At 43.2% G+C, this 15264-nt stretch overlaps 1 protein-coding gene across 4 annotated transcripts in view; it reads right to left on the bottom strand.

Moving 5' to 3' along the window:
• Positions 1–5068, bottom strand: part of Hgsnat (Heparan-alpha-glucosaminide N-acetyltransferase) — a 77136-nt gene extending 72068 nt beyond the window's left edge. For 2 of the 4 annotated variants that reach the window (XM_070099101.1, XM_070099140.1), the window contains exon 1: positions 4628–5068. The gene's annotated coding sequence lies outside the window, so the exon portion shown is untranslated. The remainder of the gene's footprint in view (positions 1–4627) is intronic. The other 2 variants (XM_070099199.1, XM_070099232.1) reach the window with 1 other exon arrangement.
• Positions 5069–15264: the final 10196 nt, after the last annotated feature.

Genomic DNA, 15264 nt, shown 5'->3' with positions numbered 1-15264 from the left:
GGGTCCAATGACTGGACCCCAAAGTTATGATAGTTGAACTAGTTACAAAGGTAATGAACTCCAGGTAGATCTGGTCACAATCATGGCAAGTTACAGAGGTAATGAATCAGCTTCACTCCTATACATGGTTACAGTCATGAGCAAATTACAAAGTAATGAACCACTGATACGTCCACACCTGGTCACAATTGTAATGAGTTATAAATACAAATATTAAGTGGTTCATACACGCACACTAGCGCGCGCGCACACACATACACACAGGGCACGGGCAGTTGGTATCAAGGTGTTGACTGCGGGTCTAGAGTGATAAGGGATGACCTATATAATATCCTCCACACTTCACTATCTTATCTTCTCACATGTTATGATTTCTTAATACGTTCAGCTTGTAATTGTGTCAATGATATTGACACACTGCATCATACCTGTAGTCATGTCTGCCTTAACTAGCGGAGTTTTCCCGGTTGAGTGGCAACTCTTGGACCTGTCGCTTGACTTTAAGCCAACAAGTGTACTTTAGTTCTATCATACATGTAAAAAAAGTATGGTGAAAGTACATCTCTTGTCTAGTTTTTGGTCGTGTTCATTATACAGTCATTAGTGTTCATTATACACTCATTAGTGTTCATTATACAGTCACTCATTAATATCAACTTGGGTATTTCTTGTTCATCATTATTACTGCATTTATTGCTTGCTGTGCAAGACTTTGTGCATTTTTTGAAAGAACAGATGATGCTCAAGATTAACAAAATAACAAATTATTATCATTATTTGCTTGTTGATCCTCCCCCCCCCCCCCTCCCTCGCCCTGGTCTCTACCATATCATATATTTTGTTCAACATGTCAGTATTTCATAGTGTTTTAAAAACGTTTTTCATAGGTTAAAAATCCAGGGTAACTCAAGAAAGTTAAGCGACCCACAACAGCCGTCTAGCATGGTTACCCATCTACAGCTAGTTGAACATGGACTTATTTTTAATTAATATTATTAGACAAACTGTTGTGTGCGTATATTTATTTCCCAACACTTGAAAATCTCCAGAGGTCTTGAATAAATCCACAACAGCTGGGCTGTACTCAGGTACCTAACACACCAGTCGTCTCCCAACAAGGTAAGATGACCCGAAAAAATAAGCAACTTTCACAATCATTTGTTCAATCATTATCTTGGCAGATTATTATTATTATTATAATCAAAAAGAAGCGCTAAGCCACAAGAGCTATACAGCAGAAACGTCCTGATATCAGGTGTGAGGTATACTTGTTCATATGTTTTACCAACTCGAGGGTGAAACCTGAAGCTTTACGAGTGACCCTTAAAGGTTTACCTCTACCCTATGAATATTATATAATAATAGTCTTTCCTTGTAACTCTTGCTCCTCGGCTCCATAAAGAGTATTGGCTAACCTTTAATTTATTTGCTGGGCTAGATGATGGCTCCATGCAGGTGCTCAGTACTCGAGAATTGTTCATACATAACCTATGTATGATAATCTTGAAAGTAGGGTATTCGTTTTCTATCCTTACGTACGCCACTGACCTCCAGTTTTCATGTTTATCTATGACATTTTAACGTGTGTGTACTCGCAGCTGGTATGGTTTTATTTTCCGGCGACTAGTTTTCTTTTGCACTTGTTAAAGGTTACTGGGTCAGTTCAGTAAGCCAGCTTTAAGTGTGTTAGTTTCTTGCAGCCATCGTCTGTTCTCATCCTCATCAGTTTTGTCTGCTAATATTAGCATTGATAAATTAGACACATGTGCAACTCTTGGGTATCTTTATTGAGGAAACGTTTCGCCACACAGTGGCTTCATCAGTCCATACGTAGGAGAAACTTGAAGAACAGGAGGAGAATGAGGTAATCAGTCCCTCAACCTTGAGTCGATGTGTTCAGTCCATCAATCTTGATGGACTGAACACATCGACTCAAGGTTGAGGGACTGATTACCTCATTCTCCTCCTGTTCTTCAAGATTCTCCTTTGTATGGACTGATGAAGCCACTGTGTGGCGAAACGTTTCCTCAATAAAGATACCCAAGAGTTGCACATGTGTCTAATTTATCAACATGTCGGTTCTCTGAACCATTCATCTACAAAACATTTGCATTAAGAAGTCTGTCTTTGCTTTCACTTAATTTCATTTGCATATTTCAAGAAAGTACAAATCTTGTGCCTTAGCCTCAAGAGAGTTTTATTTTTATTACACAATACACTCTTCGTAATGACCATTAACTCCTGTCTTCAAGTACTGACACATCACTGGCATGTCTCCCCATTTTCTTCATGCCTTGTCTCTCCATTTTTCTACATGTCTTTTATTGCGCAGTGTCCAAAATGTTCTTAAAACGGACATAGATAAACAAATTTATAGAATAGTTTTGCAACATATATAACAAAGGCATGAAATAGTTTATTTGAAAATGAAGAAATATATATTTAATAATAAATAATCGTTTAATGAAGGGTCTAGAAAGGCGAAAAAAAAACATGAAAAAGGAGAAATCAATGAACGGGTGGGGCTGGAACTCATGGCCAGGGAGTCCTGAAAGTCAGTGCGTTAACCACTCACCCAGATTACATAAATGAAATCGTTAGAAACTCAAATGCAAAAACTGGAAAACTTCGAAATTACCTCTGATAATTAAATGTTAAGAAATAGTAAATATGCTGTTCATATATATATATATATATATATATATATATATATATATATATATATATATATATATATATATATATATATATATATATATATATATATATATATATATATATATATATATATATAAGATAGATAGATAGATAAAATTGGCCTAATAGGTAAAACTGATCAGTTAACAAGAACCCGTTTAAAATAAAGTCCTTTCTAATCTTTTCTCTTATACGTTTAAAGATATATATATTTTTAATTGTGTTAAAGTAAAAATTAATAATTTTGTTCCAAAAAACCTTAGAAAATTTACCTAATCTTATTATAACAAGCGCAATTTAATTTAGCCTAATGCAACTAAATATATTTTAGGTAAGTTTACAATAATTTAATAACAAACACAATGACATATATTTTATTCGTTAGGTTCAGAATGATTTTTGCGAAATTATTGCATACACAAATTTTCGCTTCCCTTATTCGGCAAGAAGAGCGTTGCTATTTAAGCCAAAATAGCAAATGTTACTTATTCGGCACAACATGTGTGTGTGTGTGTGTGTGTGTGTATACTCACCTAATTGTGGTTGCAGGGGTCGAAACTCAGCTCCTGGCCCCGCCTCTTCACTGAACATTACTAGGTCCTCTTCTCCCTGCTCCATGACCTTTATCATACCTCTTCTTAAAGCTATGTATGGTTCCTGCCTCCACTACATCACTTACTAGACTATTCCACTTCCTGACTACTCTATGACTGAAGAAATACTTCCTAACATCCCTTTGACTCATCTGAGTCTTCAACTTCCAAGTGTAACCCCTTGTTTCTGTGTCCCCTCATTGGAACATCCCGTCTCTGTCCACCTTGTCTACTCCACGCATGCGTGCTTGACCCGGTGTGGGTTCCAAACTGGTGCTGCATACTCCAGTATGAGCCTGACGTACAAGGTGTACAGTGTCTTGAATGATTCCTTACTAAGGTATCGGAACGCTATTCTCAGATTTGCCAGACGCCCATATGCTGCAGCAGTTATCTGGTTGATGTGTGCTTCCGGAGACGTGCTCGGTGTTATACTCACCCCAAGATCTTTCTCCTTGAGCGTGTGTGTGTGTGTGTACTCATCATATTTGTGGTTGTAGGGGTCGAGTCATAGCTCCTGGCCCCGCCTATTCACTGATTGCTACTGGGTCCTCTCTCTCCCTGCTCCATGAGCTTTATCAAACCTCGTCTTAAAACTATGTATGGTTCCCGCCTCCACTACGTCACTTTCTAGGCTATTCCACTGCCTGACAATTATGACTGAAGAAATACTTCCTAACATCCCTTTGTGTATGTATCCCTGGAACCATTATATACCTCTGTAATCTTTTGACTACCACCCACAGATCTACCTGGAGTTTATTACCTTTGTAACTTGTTCAGCTATCAAAACTTTGGGGTCCAGTCCCTGGACCCATTATGTACGTCTGTAATCTTTTGACTACCACCCACAGGATGGGGATGGGGTGCATAATAAAAATATTAAAATAACTAAATGTGTGTGTGTGTGTGTAATATGAGACAAGCAATAAAGGTGGGAGAACAGCATAGATAGCTCTGCTCCTATAACTACAAACTGATAGCTTCAAGGAAGGTATATGGTCCCCGGTGAAGGGTTCCTCATCCAAGGAACTGGAGCTACCAACCCTTTCCCTGGATTGAATTTGATTGTTTCCCATTCCCTGAGGCATCATATGGCCCCTGTGGCTTTAGAGCTCCATAACATAAAATGAAAATTGGTAGTGACACTTGGGAGTGACTCAGGTGTACGTGGTATGTCTGAAAGGACGTTCCTAGACGCAGGTGAAGGTCTCTTGTTCAAAGATGTAGAACCTGATGTCACTTATATCGAACAAGTGCCTCCCATTCACACAGGCACTGTATAACCTCTTCGGGTTTAGCGCTCCACTCCTCCCATAAATAATAAGCTGACGTACCTGGTAGAGAAGAAAGAGGAGAGGAGAGGAGGCGGGTGCCAGCAGCCGTCTTGTCAACACAACGCTCAGATCAAAACTGGTTCCACTTTTTGACCTCGTACATGAATGGTATACGTTTAGGTATTTTTGTACACTTAAATAACACTAGCAGACATGGTCATGATGATAATAACAATGTTGCGTCACACTTAGCCATGACCAGAATACAGAGAAGAAAATTACTGTTCACAGCAGCAAGCTTCGTCACCAGGAAGCTGCAGCATAGTGCTGCACCTGTTTCAAACCTTTCACTAACACCGGTGTTTGATCTACTCCCTTCCCTCCACCATCACTAAGAGCCTTCCTCCCACCTCCACCATCACTAAGAGTCTTTAACCCTCCACCATCACTAAGAGTCTTCCTCCCACCTCCACCATCACTAAGAGTCTTTAACCCTCCACCATCACTAAGAGCCTTCCTCCCACCTCCACCATCACTAAGAGTCTTTAACCCTCCACCATCACTAAGAGTCTTCCTCCCATCTCCCCCGCTATGATAACACTACAGTAGCTACTCTTGAGATTCTACAGCGGATGCTTTTGATCATATTTCATTGGATTTTGTCCCTTCACTGTTTGTGTGTGTGTGTGTACTTATTCGTGATTGCAGGGGTCGAGTTATAGCTCTTGGCCTCACCTGTTCGCTGGTCGCTACTAGGTCCACTCATTCTGCTCCATGAGTTTTATCGTACCTCTTCTTAAAGCTATGTATGGATCCTGCCTCCGCTACATCACTCTCCAGACTGTTCCACTTCCTAAGAAATCTATGACTGAAGAAGTACTTCCTAGTATCCCTGTGATTCATCTGAGTTTTCATCTTCCAGGTGTGACCCCTTTGTTGCTGTGTCCTATCTCTGAAACTTTGTCCCTCTCCACCTTGTCAATTCCTCTCAATATTTTATTTGTCGTTATCATGTCTTCCCTATCCCTCCTGTCCTCCAGTGTTGTCAGATTGAGTTCCCTTAACCTCTCCTCGTAGGACATACCCCCCAGTTCCAAGACTAGTCTTATTGCAAACTTTCTCTAATTTCTTGACGTGTTTGACCAGGTGTGGGTTCCATACTGGTGTTGCATACTTCAATACGGGTCTGACGCACACGGTGTAAAGTGCCGTGAATGACTCGTTACTTAGATATCGTAACGTTATTCTCAGGTTTGTCAGACCCCCATATGCTGCAGAAGTTACTTGGTTGAGGTACGCCTCAGATGTGCTCGGTATGATGCTCACCCCAAGATCCTTGTCCTAGAGTGAATTTGGATTCTTTGACCTCTTAGTCTGTACTCCGTCTGCGGTCTTCTTTGTCCTTCCACAAGATTCATAACTTTGCACTTGCTAAGGTTAAGCTCCAGAAGCCATTTGTCGGACCAGGCTTGCAGCCTGTCCAGATCCCGTCTGTGTGTGTTAATTACCATTTTGTCCTAGGCACATGTCGATTAGACGCTAGGCCTGTTGTATATGCGTGTGTGTGTGTGTGTGTGTGTGACTCACCTAGTTGTACTCACCTAGTTGTGGTTGCAGCGGTCGAGTCACAGCTCCTGGCCCTGCCTCTTCACTGGCCGCTACCAGGTCATTCTTCCTGCTTCATGAGCTTCATCATACCTATTCTTAAAGCTATTTACAAGAGTCACTAATACTCGCGCAACGCCAACCGAAATTAAAGTAGGTTCGAGAGTTATACTGACACTAGGCCTGTTGTACATGCGTGCTTGCGTACTCACCTAGTTGTGGTTGCAGGGGTCGATTCACAGCTCCTGGCCCTGCCTCTTCACTGACCGCTACTCGGTCACTCTTCCCGCTCCATGAACTTTATCACAACTCTTCTATGGATCCTGCCTCCACTACATCACTTTCCAGACTATTCCACTTCCCGACAACACTGTGACTGAAGAAATACTTCCTAACATCCCTGTGGTTCATCTGAGTCTTCAACTTTCAACTGTGACCCCTTGTTGACGTGTCTCATCTCTGGAACATCCTGTCTCTGTCCACCTTGTCTATACCTCTCAGTATATGTCGTTATCATATTCCCCCTAACTCTTCTGTCTTCCAGTGTCGTCAGGTCGATTTCTCTTAACCTCTCCTCGTAGGACATACCTCTTAGCTCCGGGACTAGTCTTGTTGCCAACCTTTGCACTTTCTCTAGTTTCCTTACATGCTTGGCTAAGTTTACCTGGAGTTTGCCTGGAGAGAGTTCCGGGGGTCAACGCCCCCGCGGCCCGGTCTGTGACCAGGCCTCCTGGTGGATCAGAGCCTGATCAACCAGGTTGTTACTACTGGCTGCACGCAAACCAACGTACGAGCCACAGCCCGGCTGATCAGGAACCGACTTTAGGTGCTTGTCCAGTGCCAGCTTGAAGACTGCCAGGGGTCTGTTGGTAATCCCCCTTATGTATGCTGGGAGGCAGTTGAACAGTCTCGGGCCCCTGACACTTATTGTATGGTCTCTAAACGTGCTAGTGACACCCCTGTTTTTTATTGGGGGGATGTTGCATCGTCTGCCAAGTCTTTTGCTTTCGTAGTGAGTGATTTTCGTGTGCAAGTTCGGTACTAGTCCCTCTAGGATTTTCCAGGTGTATATAATCATGTATCTCTCCCTCCTGCGTTCCAGGGAATACAGGTTCAGGAACCTCAAGCGCTCCCAGTAATTGAGGTGTTTTATCTCCGTTATGCGCGCCGTGAAGGTTCTCTGTACATTTTCTAGGTCAGCAATTTCACCTGCCTTGAAAGGTGCTGTTAGTGTGCAGCAATATTCCAGCCTAGATAGAACAAGTGACCTGAAGAGTGTCATCATGGGCTTGGCCTCCCTCGTTTTGAAGGTTCTCATTATCCATCCTGTCATTTTTCTAGCAGATGCGATCGATACAATGTTATGGTCCTTGAAGGTGAGATCCTCCGACATGATCACTCCCAGGTCTTTGACGTTGGTGTTTCGCTCTATTTTGTGGCCAGAATTTGTTTTGTACTCTGATGAAGATTTAATTTCCTCGTGTTTACCATATCTGAGTAATTGAAATTTCTCATCGTTGAACTTCATATTGTTTTCTGCAGCCCACTGAAAGATTTGGTTGATGTCCGCCTGGAGCCTTGCAGTGTCTGCAATGGAAGACACTGTCATGCAGATTCGGGTGTCATCTCCAAAGGAAGACACGGTGCTGTGGCTGACATCCTTGTCTATGTCAGATATGAGGATGAGGATGAGTGAGGCTTCCAAACTAGCGTTGCATATTCCAATATGGGCCTAACGTACAGTGTACAGGGTCTTAAATGACTCCTTATTTAGATGTCGGAATGCTGTTCTTAGGTTTGTCAGGCGCCCGTATGCTGCAGCAGTTATTTGGTTGATGTGCATCTCAGATGTTCCCAGTGTTATACCCACACCAAGATCCTTTTCCTTGAGTGAGGTTTGTAGGCTCTGGGCCCCTAGACTGTACTGCGTCTGTGGTCTTAAAATGGCAGATTTACACACACAACAAGATATTACTGCCATAAATGTACGCCTTGACACCCTAAAAAAGAAACAACTTTATACAATGCAAGAACTATACATGCCAGATAGAGAACATCCTATACAAGTGGTAAATACTACAGATTATACCATCAATACTCCTCCTCACAGGACTCAAAGAATGACTCTCCCACAGAGGGCCCGTCGTTTTATTCATAAAGATGATTACCCTCGACCCATGATATTGAGCAACCTCCCTGATGAAGAAGATTGGGTACCACCAGAACCCTTCTATGTATACTGAGAAAATCATCGCCCCCAATTAGGGAGACATCTTAAATAACTTTCTAATGTAAAATTATGCTATTGACTATTGTTGGACACCACCATTAAGAAGCTATTGTCACGAGCTTATAAACTGGCCAGAAAATTATTGCCTTTCTTGTCGTATAAATATCCGTTGTGCAATCGCGAAAAAAAAAAAAAAAAAAAAAAAAAAAAAAAAAACAAAAAAAAAAAAAAGCAATTGCAACTTGTATAATTACTACCAATTCAGAGTCATGTACTTATATACCTATTATATCTATGTGACTCTGATGGGTTAGTATTATACCCCTTAAAGAATATCTTATCAATTCACATACACTTTTTAAATTACACCAAAGTGGTTGGGCCACTTACCTTTTATATTCTACCTCTCCTCCCCTCCCACCCTTTTCCAATATTTCCATCCTTACCCATCCTTCTTCCTTACCCATCTTACCAAAGCTCTGGTCATTAGAACTAGAACTAACTAGGTCTTCTTTGCCCTTCCCCAATCTTCATGACTTTGCATATGGTGGGGTTGAACTCCAGGAGCCAGGTGCTGGACCAGGCCTACAGCCTGTCCAGATTTCTCTGTAGTTCTGCCTGGTCCACGTCCGATTGAAGCCTTCTCATCAACTTCACATCATCCGCAAACAGGCACACTTCGGATTCTATTCCTTCCGTCATGTTCACAAATACCAGAAACAGCACCGGTCCTAAGACTCATCCATGTGACACCCCGCTCGTTACAGGAGCCCACTCTGACACCTCGCCACGTACCATGACTCGCTGCTGTCTTCCTGACAAGTATTCCCTGATCCATTGTAGTGCCTTCCCTGTTATCCCTGCTTGGTCCTCCAGCTTTTGCACTAATCTCTTGTGTGTGTGTGTATGTATGTGTGTGGGTGTGTGTGTGTGTGTGTGTGTGTACCCGCCTAATTGTGGTTGCAGGGGTCGAGACTCAGCTCCTGGCCCCGCCTCTTCACTGGTCGAGCGTGTGTGTGTGTGTGTGTGTGTACTCACCTAGTTCTCACCTAGTTGAGGTTGCAGGGGTCAAGTCCAAGCTCCTGACCCCGCCTCTTCACTGGTCGCTACTAGGTCACTCTCCCTGTACCGTGAGCTTTATCATACCTCTGCTTAAAGCTATGTATGGATCCTGCCTCCACTACTTCGCTTCCCAAACTATTCCACTTCCTGACTACTCTGTGGCTGAAGAAATACTTCCTAACATCCCTGTGATTCATCTGTGTCTTCAACTTCCAACTGTGTCCCCTTGTTACTGTGTCCCATCTCTGGAACATCCTGTCTTTGTCCACCTTGTCAATTCCTCTCAGTATTTTGTATGTCGTTATCATGTTCCCCCTATCTCTCCTGTCCTCCAGTGTCGTCAGGTTGATTTCCCTTAACCTCTCCTCGTAGGACATACGTCTTAGCTCTGGGACTAGTCTTGTTGCAAACCTTTGCACTTTCTCTAGTTTCTTTACGTGTTTGGCTAGGTGTGGGCTCCAAACTGGTGCCGCATACTCCAATATGGGCAAACGTACACGGTGTACAGGGTCCTGAACGATTCCTTATTAAGATGTCGGAATGCTGTTCTGAGGTTTGCTAGGCGCCCATATGCTGCAGCCGTTATTTGGTTGATGTGGGCTTCAGGAGATGTGCCTGGTGTTATACTCACCCCAAGATCTTTTTCCTTGAGTGAGGTTTGTAGTCTCTGGCCCCCTAGACTGTACTCCATCTGTGGTCTTCTTTGCCCTTCTCCAATCTTCATGACTTTGCACTTGGTGGGAATGAACTCCAGGAGCCAATTGCTGGACCAGGTCTGCAGCCTGTCCAGATCCCTTTGTAGTTCTGCCTGGTCTTCGATCGAATGAATTCTTCCCATCAACTTCACGTCATCTGCAAACAGGGACACCTCGGAGTCTATTCCTTCCGTCATGTCGTTCACAAATACCAGAAACAGCACTGGTCCTAGGACTGACCCCTGTGGGACCCCGCTGGTCACAGGTGCCCACTCTGACACCTCGCCACGTACCATGACTCGCTGCTGTCTTCCTGACAAGTATTCCCTGATCCATTGTAGTGCCTTCCCTGTTATCCCTGCTTGGTCCTCCAGTTTTTGCACTAATCTCTTGTGTGGAACTGTGTCAAACGCCTTCTTGCAGTCCAAGAAAATGCAATCCACCCACCCCTCTCTCTCTTGTCTTACTGCTGTCACCATGTCATAGAACTCCAGTAGGTTTGTGACACAGGATTTCCTGTCCCTGAAGCCATGTTGGCTGCTGTTGATGAGATCATTCCTTTCTAGGTGTTCCACCACTCTTCTCCTGATAATCTTCTCCATGACTTTGCATACTACACATGTCAGTGACACTGGTCTGTAGTTTAGTGCTTCATATCTGTCTCCCTTTTTAAAGACTGGGACTACATTTGCTGTCTTCCATGCCTCAGGCAATCTCCCTGTTTCGATAGATGTATTGAATATTATTGTTAGGGGTACACATAGCGCCTCTGCTCCCTCTCTCAGGACCCATGGGGAGATGTTATCTGGCCCCATTGCCTTTGAGGTATCTAGCTCACTCAGAAGCCTCTTCACTTCTTCCTCGGTTGTGTGCACTGTGTCCAGCACTTGGTTGTGTGCCCCACCTCTCCGTATTTCTGGAGCCACTTCTGTCTCTTCTGTGAACACTTCTTTGAATCTCTTGAGTTCCTCACATACTTCACGGTCATTTCTTGTTGTCTCTCATCCTTCCTTCCTTATCTGATTACCTGGTCCTTGGCTGTTGTTTTCCTCCTGATGTGGCTGTATAACCGTTTCGGGTCAGATTTGGCTTTCGCTGCTATGTCGTTTTCATATTGTCGTTGGGCCTCCCTTCTTATCTGTGCATATTCGTTTCTGGCTCTATGACTGCTCTCTTTATTCTCCTGGGTCCTTTGCCTTCTATATTTCTTCCATTCCCTAGCACACTTGGTGTTTGCCTCCCTGCACCTTTGGGTGAACCATGGGCTCATCCTGGCTTTTTCATTATTCCTGTTACCCTTGGGTACAAACCTCTCCTCAGCCTCCTTGCACATTGTTGCTACATATTCCATCATCTCATTAACTGGCTTCCCTGCCAGTTCTCTGACCCACTGAACCCCGTTCAGGAAGTTCCTCATTCCCGTGTAGTCCCCTTTTTTGAAGTTTGGCTTCATTCGTCCTGGCCTTCCTGCTTCCCCCTCCACTTGTAGCTCTACTGTGTATTCGAAGCTTAAAACCACATGATCGCTGGCCCCAAGGGGTCTTTCATATGTGATGTCCTCAATATCTGCACTATTCAAGGTGAATACTAAGTCCAGTCTTGCTGGTTTATCCTCTCCTCTCTCTCTTGTAGTGTCCCTTACGTGTTGGTACATGAAGTTTTCCAGTACCACCTCCATCATCTTAGCCCTCCATGTATCTTGGCCCCCATGTGGCTCCAAGTTCTCCCAATCGATCTCCTTGTGGTTAAAGTCACCCATGATCAGGAGCTTTGCGCTGCATGCATGTGTGTGTGTGTGTGTGTGTGTGTGTGTGTGTGTGTGTGTGTGTGTGTGTGTGTGTGTGTGTGTGTGTGTGTGTGTGTGTGTGTGTGTGTGTGTGCGTGTGTGTGTGCGTGCGTGCTCACCGATATATGTCTGAATGGGTCGGAGCTCAGCTCCTTCCCCGCCTCCTAAGCTACTTTGATCGGCATCGCTGATTTTTGGCTTCTGGGGCCTTATCATATCTACTTTTGAAGATGTATATTAAGTTACCTCCACTATTTTCTCTTTCAACTACCCTGAGACTAAAGTAATGTTTCCTTCCATTCGTGTTATCCGCTTCCACTTGTGTCCTTTTCAATCTGGTTCTCTTAATTCAGATAGTCTGTCCCTATCTACCTTATCAATGCCTCTTAAAATTCTGTTCGCCGTAATCATGGTCCTCCTTGTACTCTCCACATATGCTTACGTATAAGTATCCCAGCCCGTCATCTTAATTACAGACATTATAGCATGTGAACATCAAAATGGTATACAATACCGACAGGTTGGTAGGTAAGACACATAGGCAACAGTTAGGCAACTTTATTCCGAAACGTTTCGCCTACACAGTAGGTTTCTTCAGTCGAATACAGAAAGTAGGCGGGGACAGTAGAGATGTGAAGACGATGTAATCAGACTATGGAACTGAACTTCTCCAGGCTGAGGGACTGACAACCTCAAAATTCTACGACTTCAAGGGTGATGGACTAATTACATCGTCTTCACATCTCTACTGTTCCTGCCTACTTTCTGTATTCGATTGAAGAAGCCTACTGTGGAGGCGAAACGTTTCGGAATAAAGTTGCCTAACTGTTGCCTATGTGTCTTACCTACCAACCATTATAGCATGTAAAAACAGTCAAATGGGTGGCTGTTGATGGAGTCTTGAACATTTGAAATACGATTCTTGCATGAACTGCGCGCGGTGTGTCCATGTTCTGCTCGTGCAACAGATTTTATCGAATTTTATCTATGTTTATAGTTTTTTCGTTGTAACTTAACCTTAGAAATGTGCTGTAAAGCATATGTGAAAAAGTGACGGCTATAAGGAGGGTAGGTTGATGTATCCTTGGCACCTGCTCCAACATGACAGATGACGTCTTGCTGAGACAGGATAACGGTTCTTAACTGGTACAGATAAGCCATGTAAAAAAAATAGTTATCGCTGAACTTCTATGATCTTTACAATCGGTAGTTATCATAGCATTTGAGAGACTGAACTCAGATATTGTTGTTTTGATGTGACGATGGCGTAAGGTGACCTTGTCTTGGTTGACGGGGACAGGGAAGGGCGGTGGGTGTGGTGTCACTGCTGGTGGGTGAACACGTTCTACACCCTCGGTGGTTCACAATCGAAAGTACCCGGGGTCATCCCCAGGGCGAGGCTGGACGTATGGGTAAATCTAACACCTGTTGCCCTGTTACACGGGAGTTAGTCGACCGTTGTGTCGCAACCAGCTAAAGGAATCTTATAGAACATAAGAAAGAAGGAACACTGCAACAGGCCTACTGACCCATGCGGAGCAGGTCCATGCCCCCCCCCCGAATTAGACCAATGACCCTCCCCCCGGATTAGCCCAATGACCCACCCAGTCTGGTCACCTCCACTCAAGGATGGAGCACTGCACCGGACCCAGCAGCACAAGCTAGTCAGGTCCAATTCACACCCACCCATGTATTTATCTAACCTATTTTTAAAACTACACAACGTTTTAGCCTGAATAACTGTACTCGGGAGTTTGTTCCACTCATCCACAACTCTATTACCAAACCAGTGCTTTCCTATATCCTTCCTGAATCTGAATTTTTCCAACTTGAAACCATTGCTGCGAGTCCTGTCTTGGCTGGAAATTTTCAGCACGCTATTTACATCCCCTTTATTTATTCCTGTTTTCCATTTATACACCCCGATCATATCCCCCCTAATTCTACGCCTTTCGAGAGAGTGCAGATTCAGGGCCCTCAGTCTATCCTCATAGGGAAGATTTCTGATACATGGGATCATCTTTGTCATCCTCCTCTGTACTTTTTCCAGAGCATTTATATCCATTCTGTAATACGGTGACCAGAACTGAGCAGCATAGTCTAAATGAGGCCTAACCAATGATATATAGAGTTGAAGAACAACATGAGGACTTCTATTATTTATACTTCTAGATATGAAGCGAAGAATTCTGTTAGCTTTATTGCGAACACTAATGCACTGTTGTCTTGGTTTTAGATTACTGCTAACCAGAACTCCTAAATCCTTTTCACAATCAGTAGTATTAAGATCTACATTATTTAGTTTATATGTGGCATGGTTATTTAACTGTCCAACATTTAGAACTTTGCATTTGTCAATATTAAACTGCATCTGCCACTTCTCCGACCATTGCATCAGTCTATTCAAATCATCTTGGAGTGCTCTAGTGTTCTCATTAGAATGAATTGGACGGCCTATTTTGGTGTCATCAGCAAATTTGCTTATGTCGCTATTTATTCCCTCATCTATGTCGTTTATGTAAATTGTGAACAACAACGGGCCCAACACTGAACCCTGAGGAACACCGCTTGTGACGTGCCCCCATTCTGATTCCTCTCCATTTATGCAAACTCTCTGCTGTCTATTTGTCAGCCATGCCTCTACCCATGAAAAAATTTCTCCTCCTATTCCGTGTGCCTTAAGTTTCCTCAATAACCTCTGGTGCGGAACTCTATCGAAAGACTTACTGAAGTCCATATACACAATATCATATTCATTACCATGATCTACCTCCTCAAACACCTTAGTGAAAAAAGTTAGTAAATTCGTAAGACAGGAACGTCCGTTTGTAAAACCGTGTTGAGATTCATGAATCAATCTGTGCCTGTCAAGATGGCTACGAATTGCTTCGGCAATTATTGATTCCATAAATTTTCCCACTATGGAGGTAAGGTTTATTGGTCTATAGTTCGAAGCCAAGGACCTGTCACCTGCCTTGTAAATAGGTATTTGCCATTTTCCAATTATCAGGCACTATGCCAGTTTGTAGTGATATGTTAAAAAGATTAGCCAAGGGTATGCTAAGTTCCTCTTTACATTCCTTTAACACCTTTGCAAACAGTTCATCAGGACCTGGGGATTTGTTAGGTTTCAGTTTCTCTATTTGTCTGAGGACCATGTCACTAGTTACCGCAATTGTACATAGTTTATCATCATCCTGTTCTACATAATCTATTATTTCAGGAATATCGCTAGTATTTTCCTGGGTGAAAACTGAGAGGAAGTAAGTATTGAGAATTTCACACACATCCTTATCACTGTCAGTGATCTAACCAGAGT

This window comes from Cherax quadricarinatus, chromosome 1 (assembly GCF_038502225.1).
Source record: "Cherax quadricarinatus isolate ZL_2023a chromosome 1, ASM3850222v1, whole genome shotgun sequence".
Taxonomy (NCBI): domain Eukaryota; kingdom Metazoa; phylum Arthropoda; class Malacostraca; order Decapoda; family Parastacidae; genus Cherax; species Cherax quadricarinatus.
Note: the sequence above shows the minus strand (reverse complement) of the source record. Positions and strands in the feature narration are given on the sequence as shown.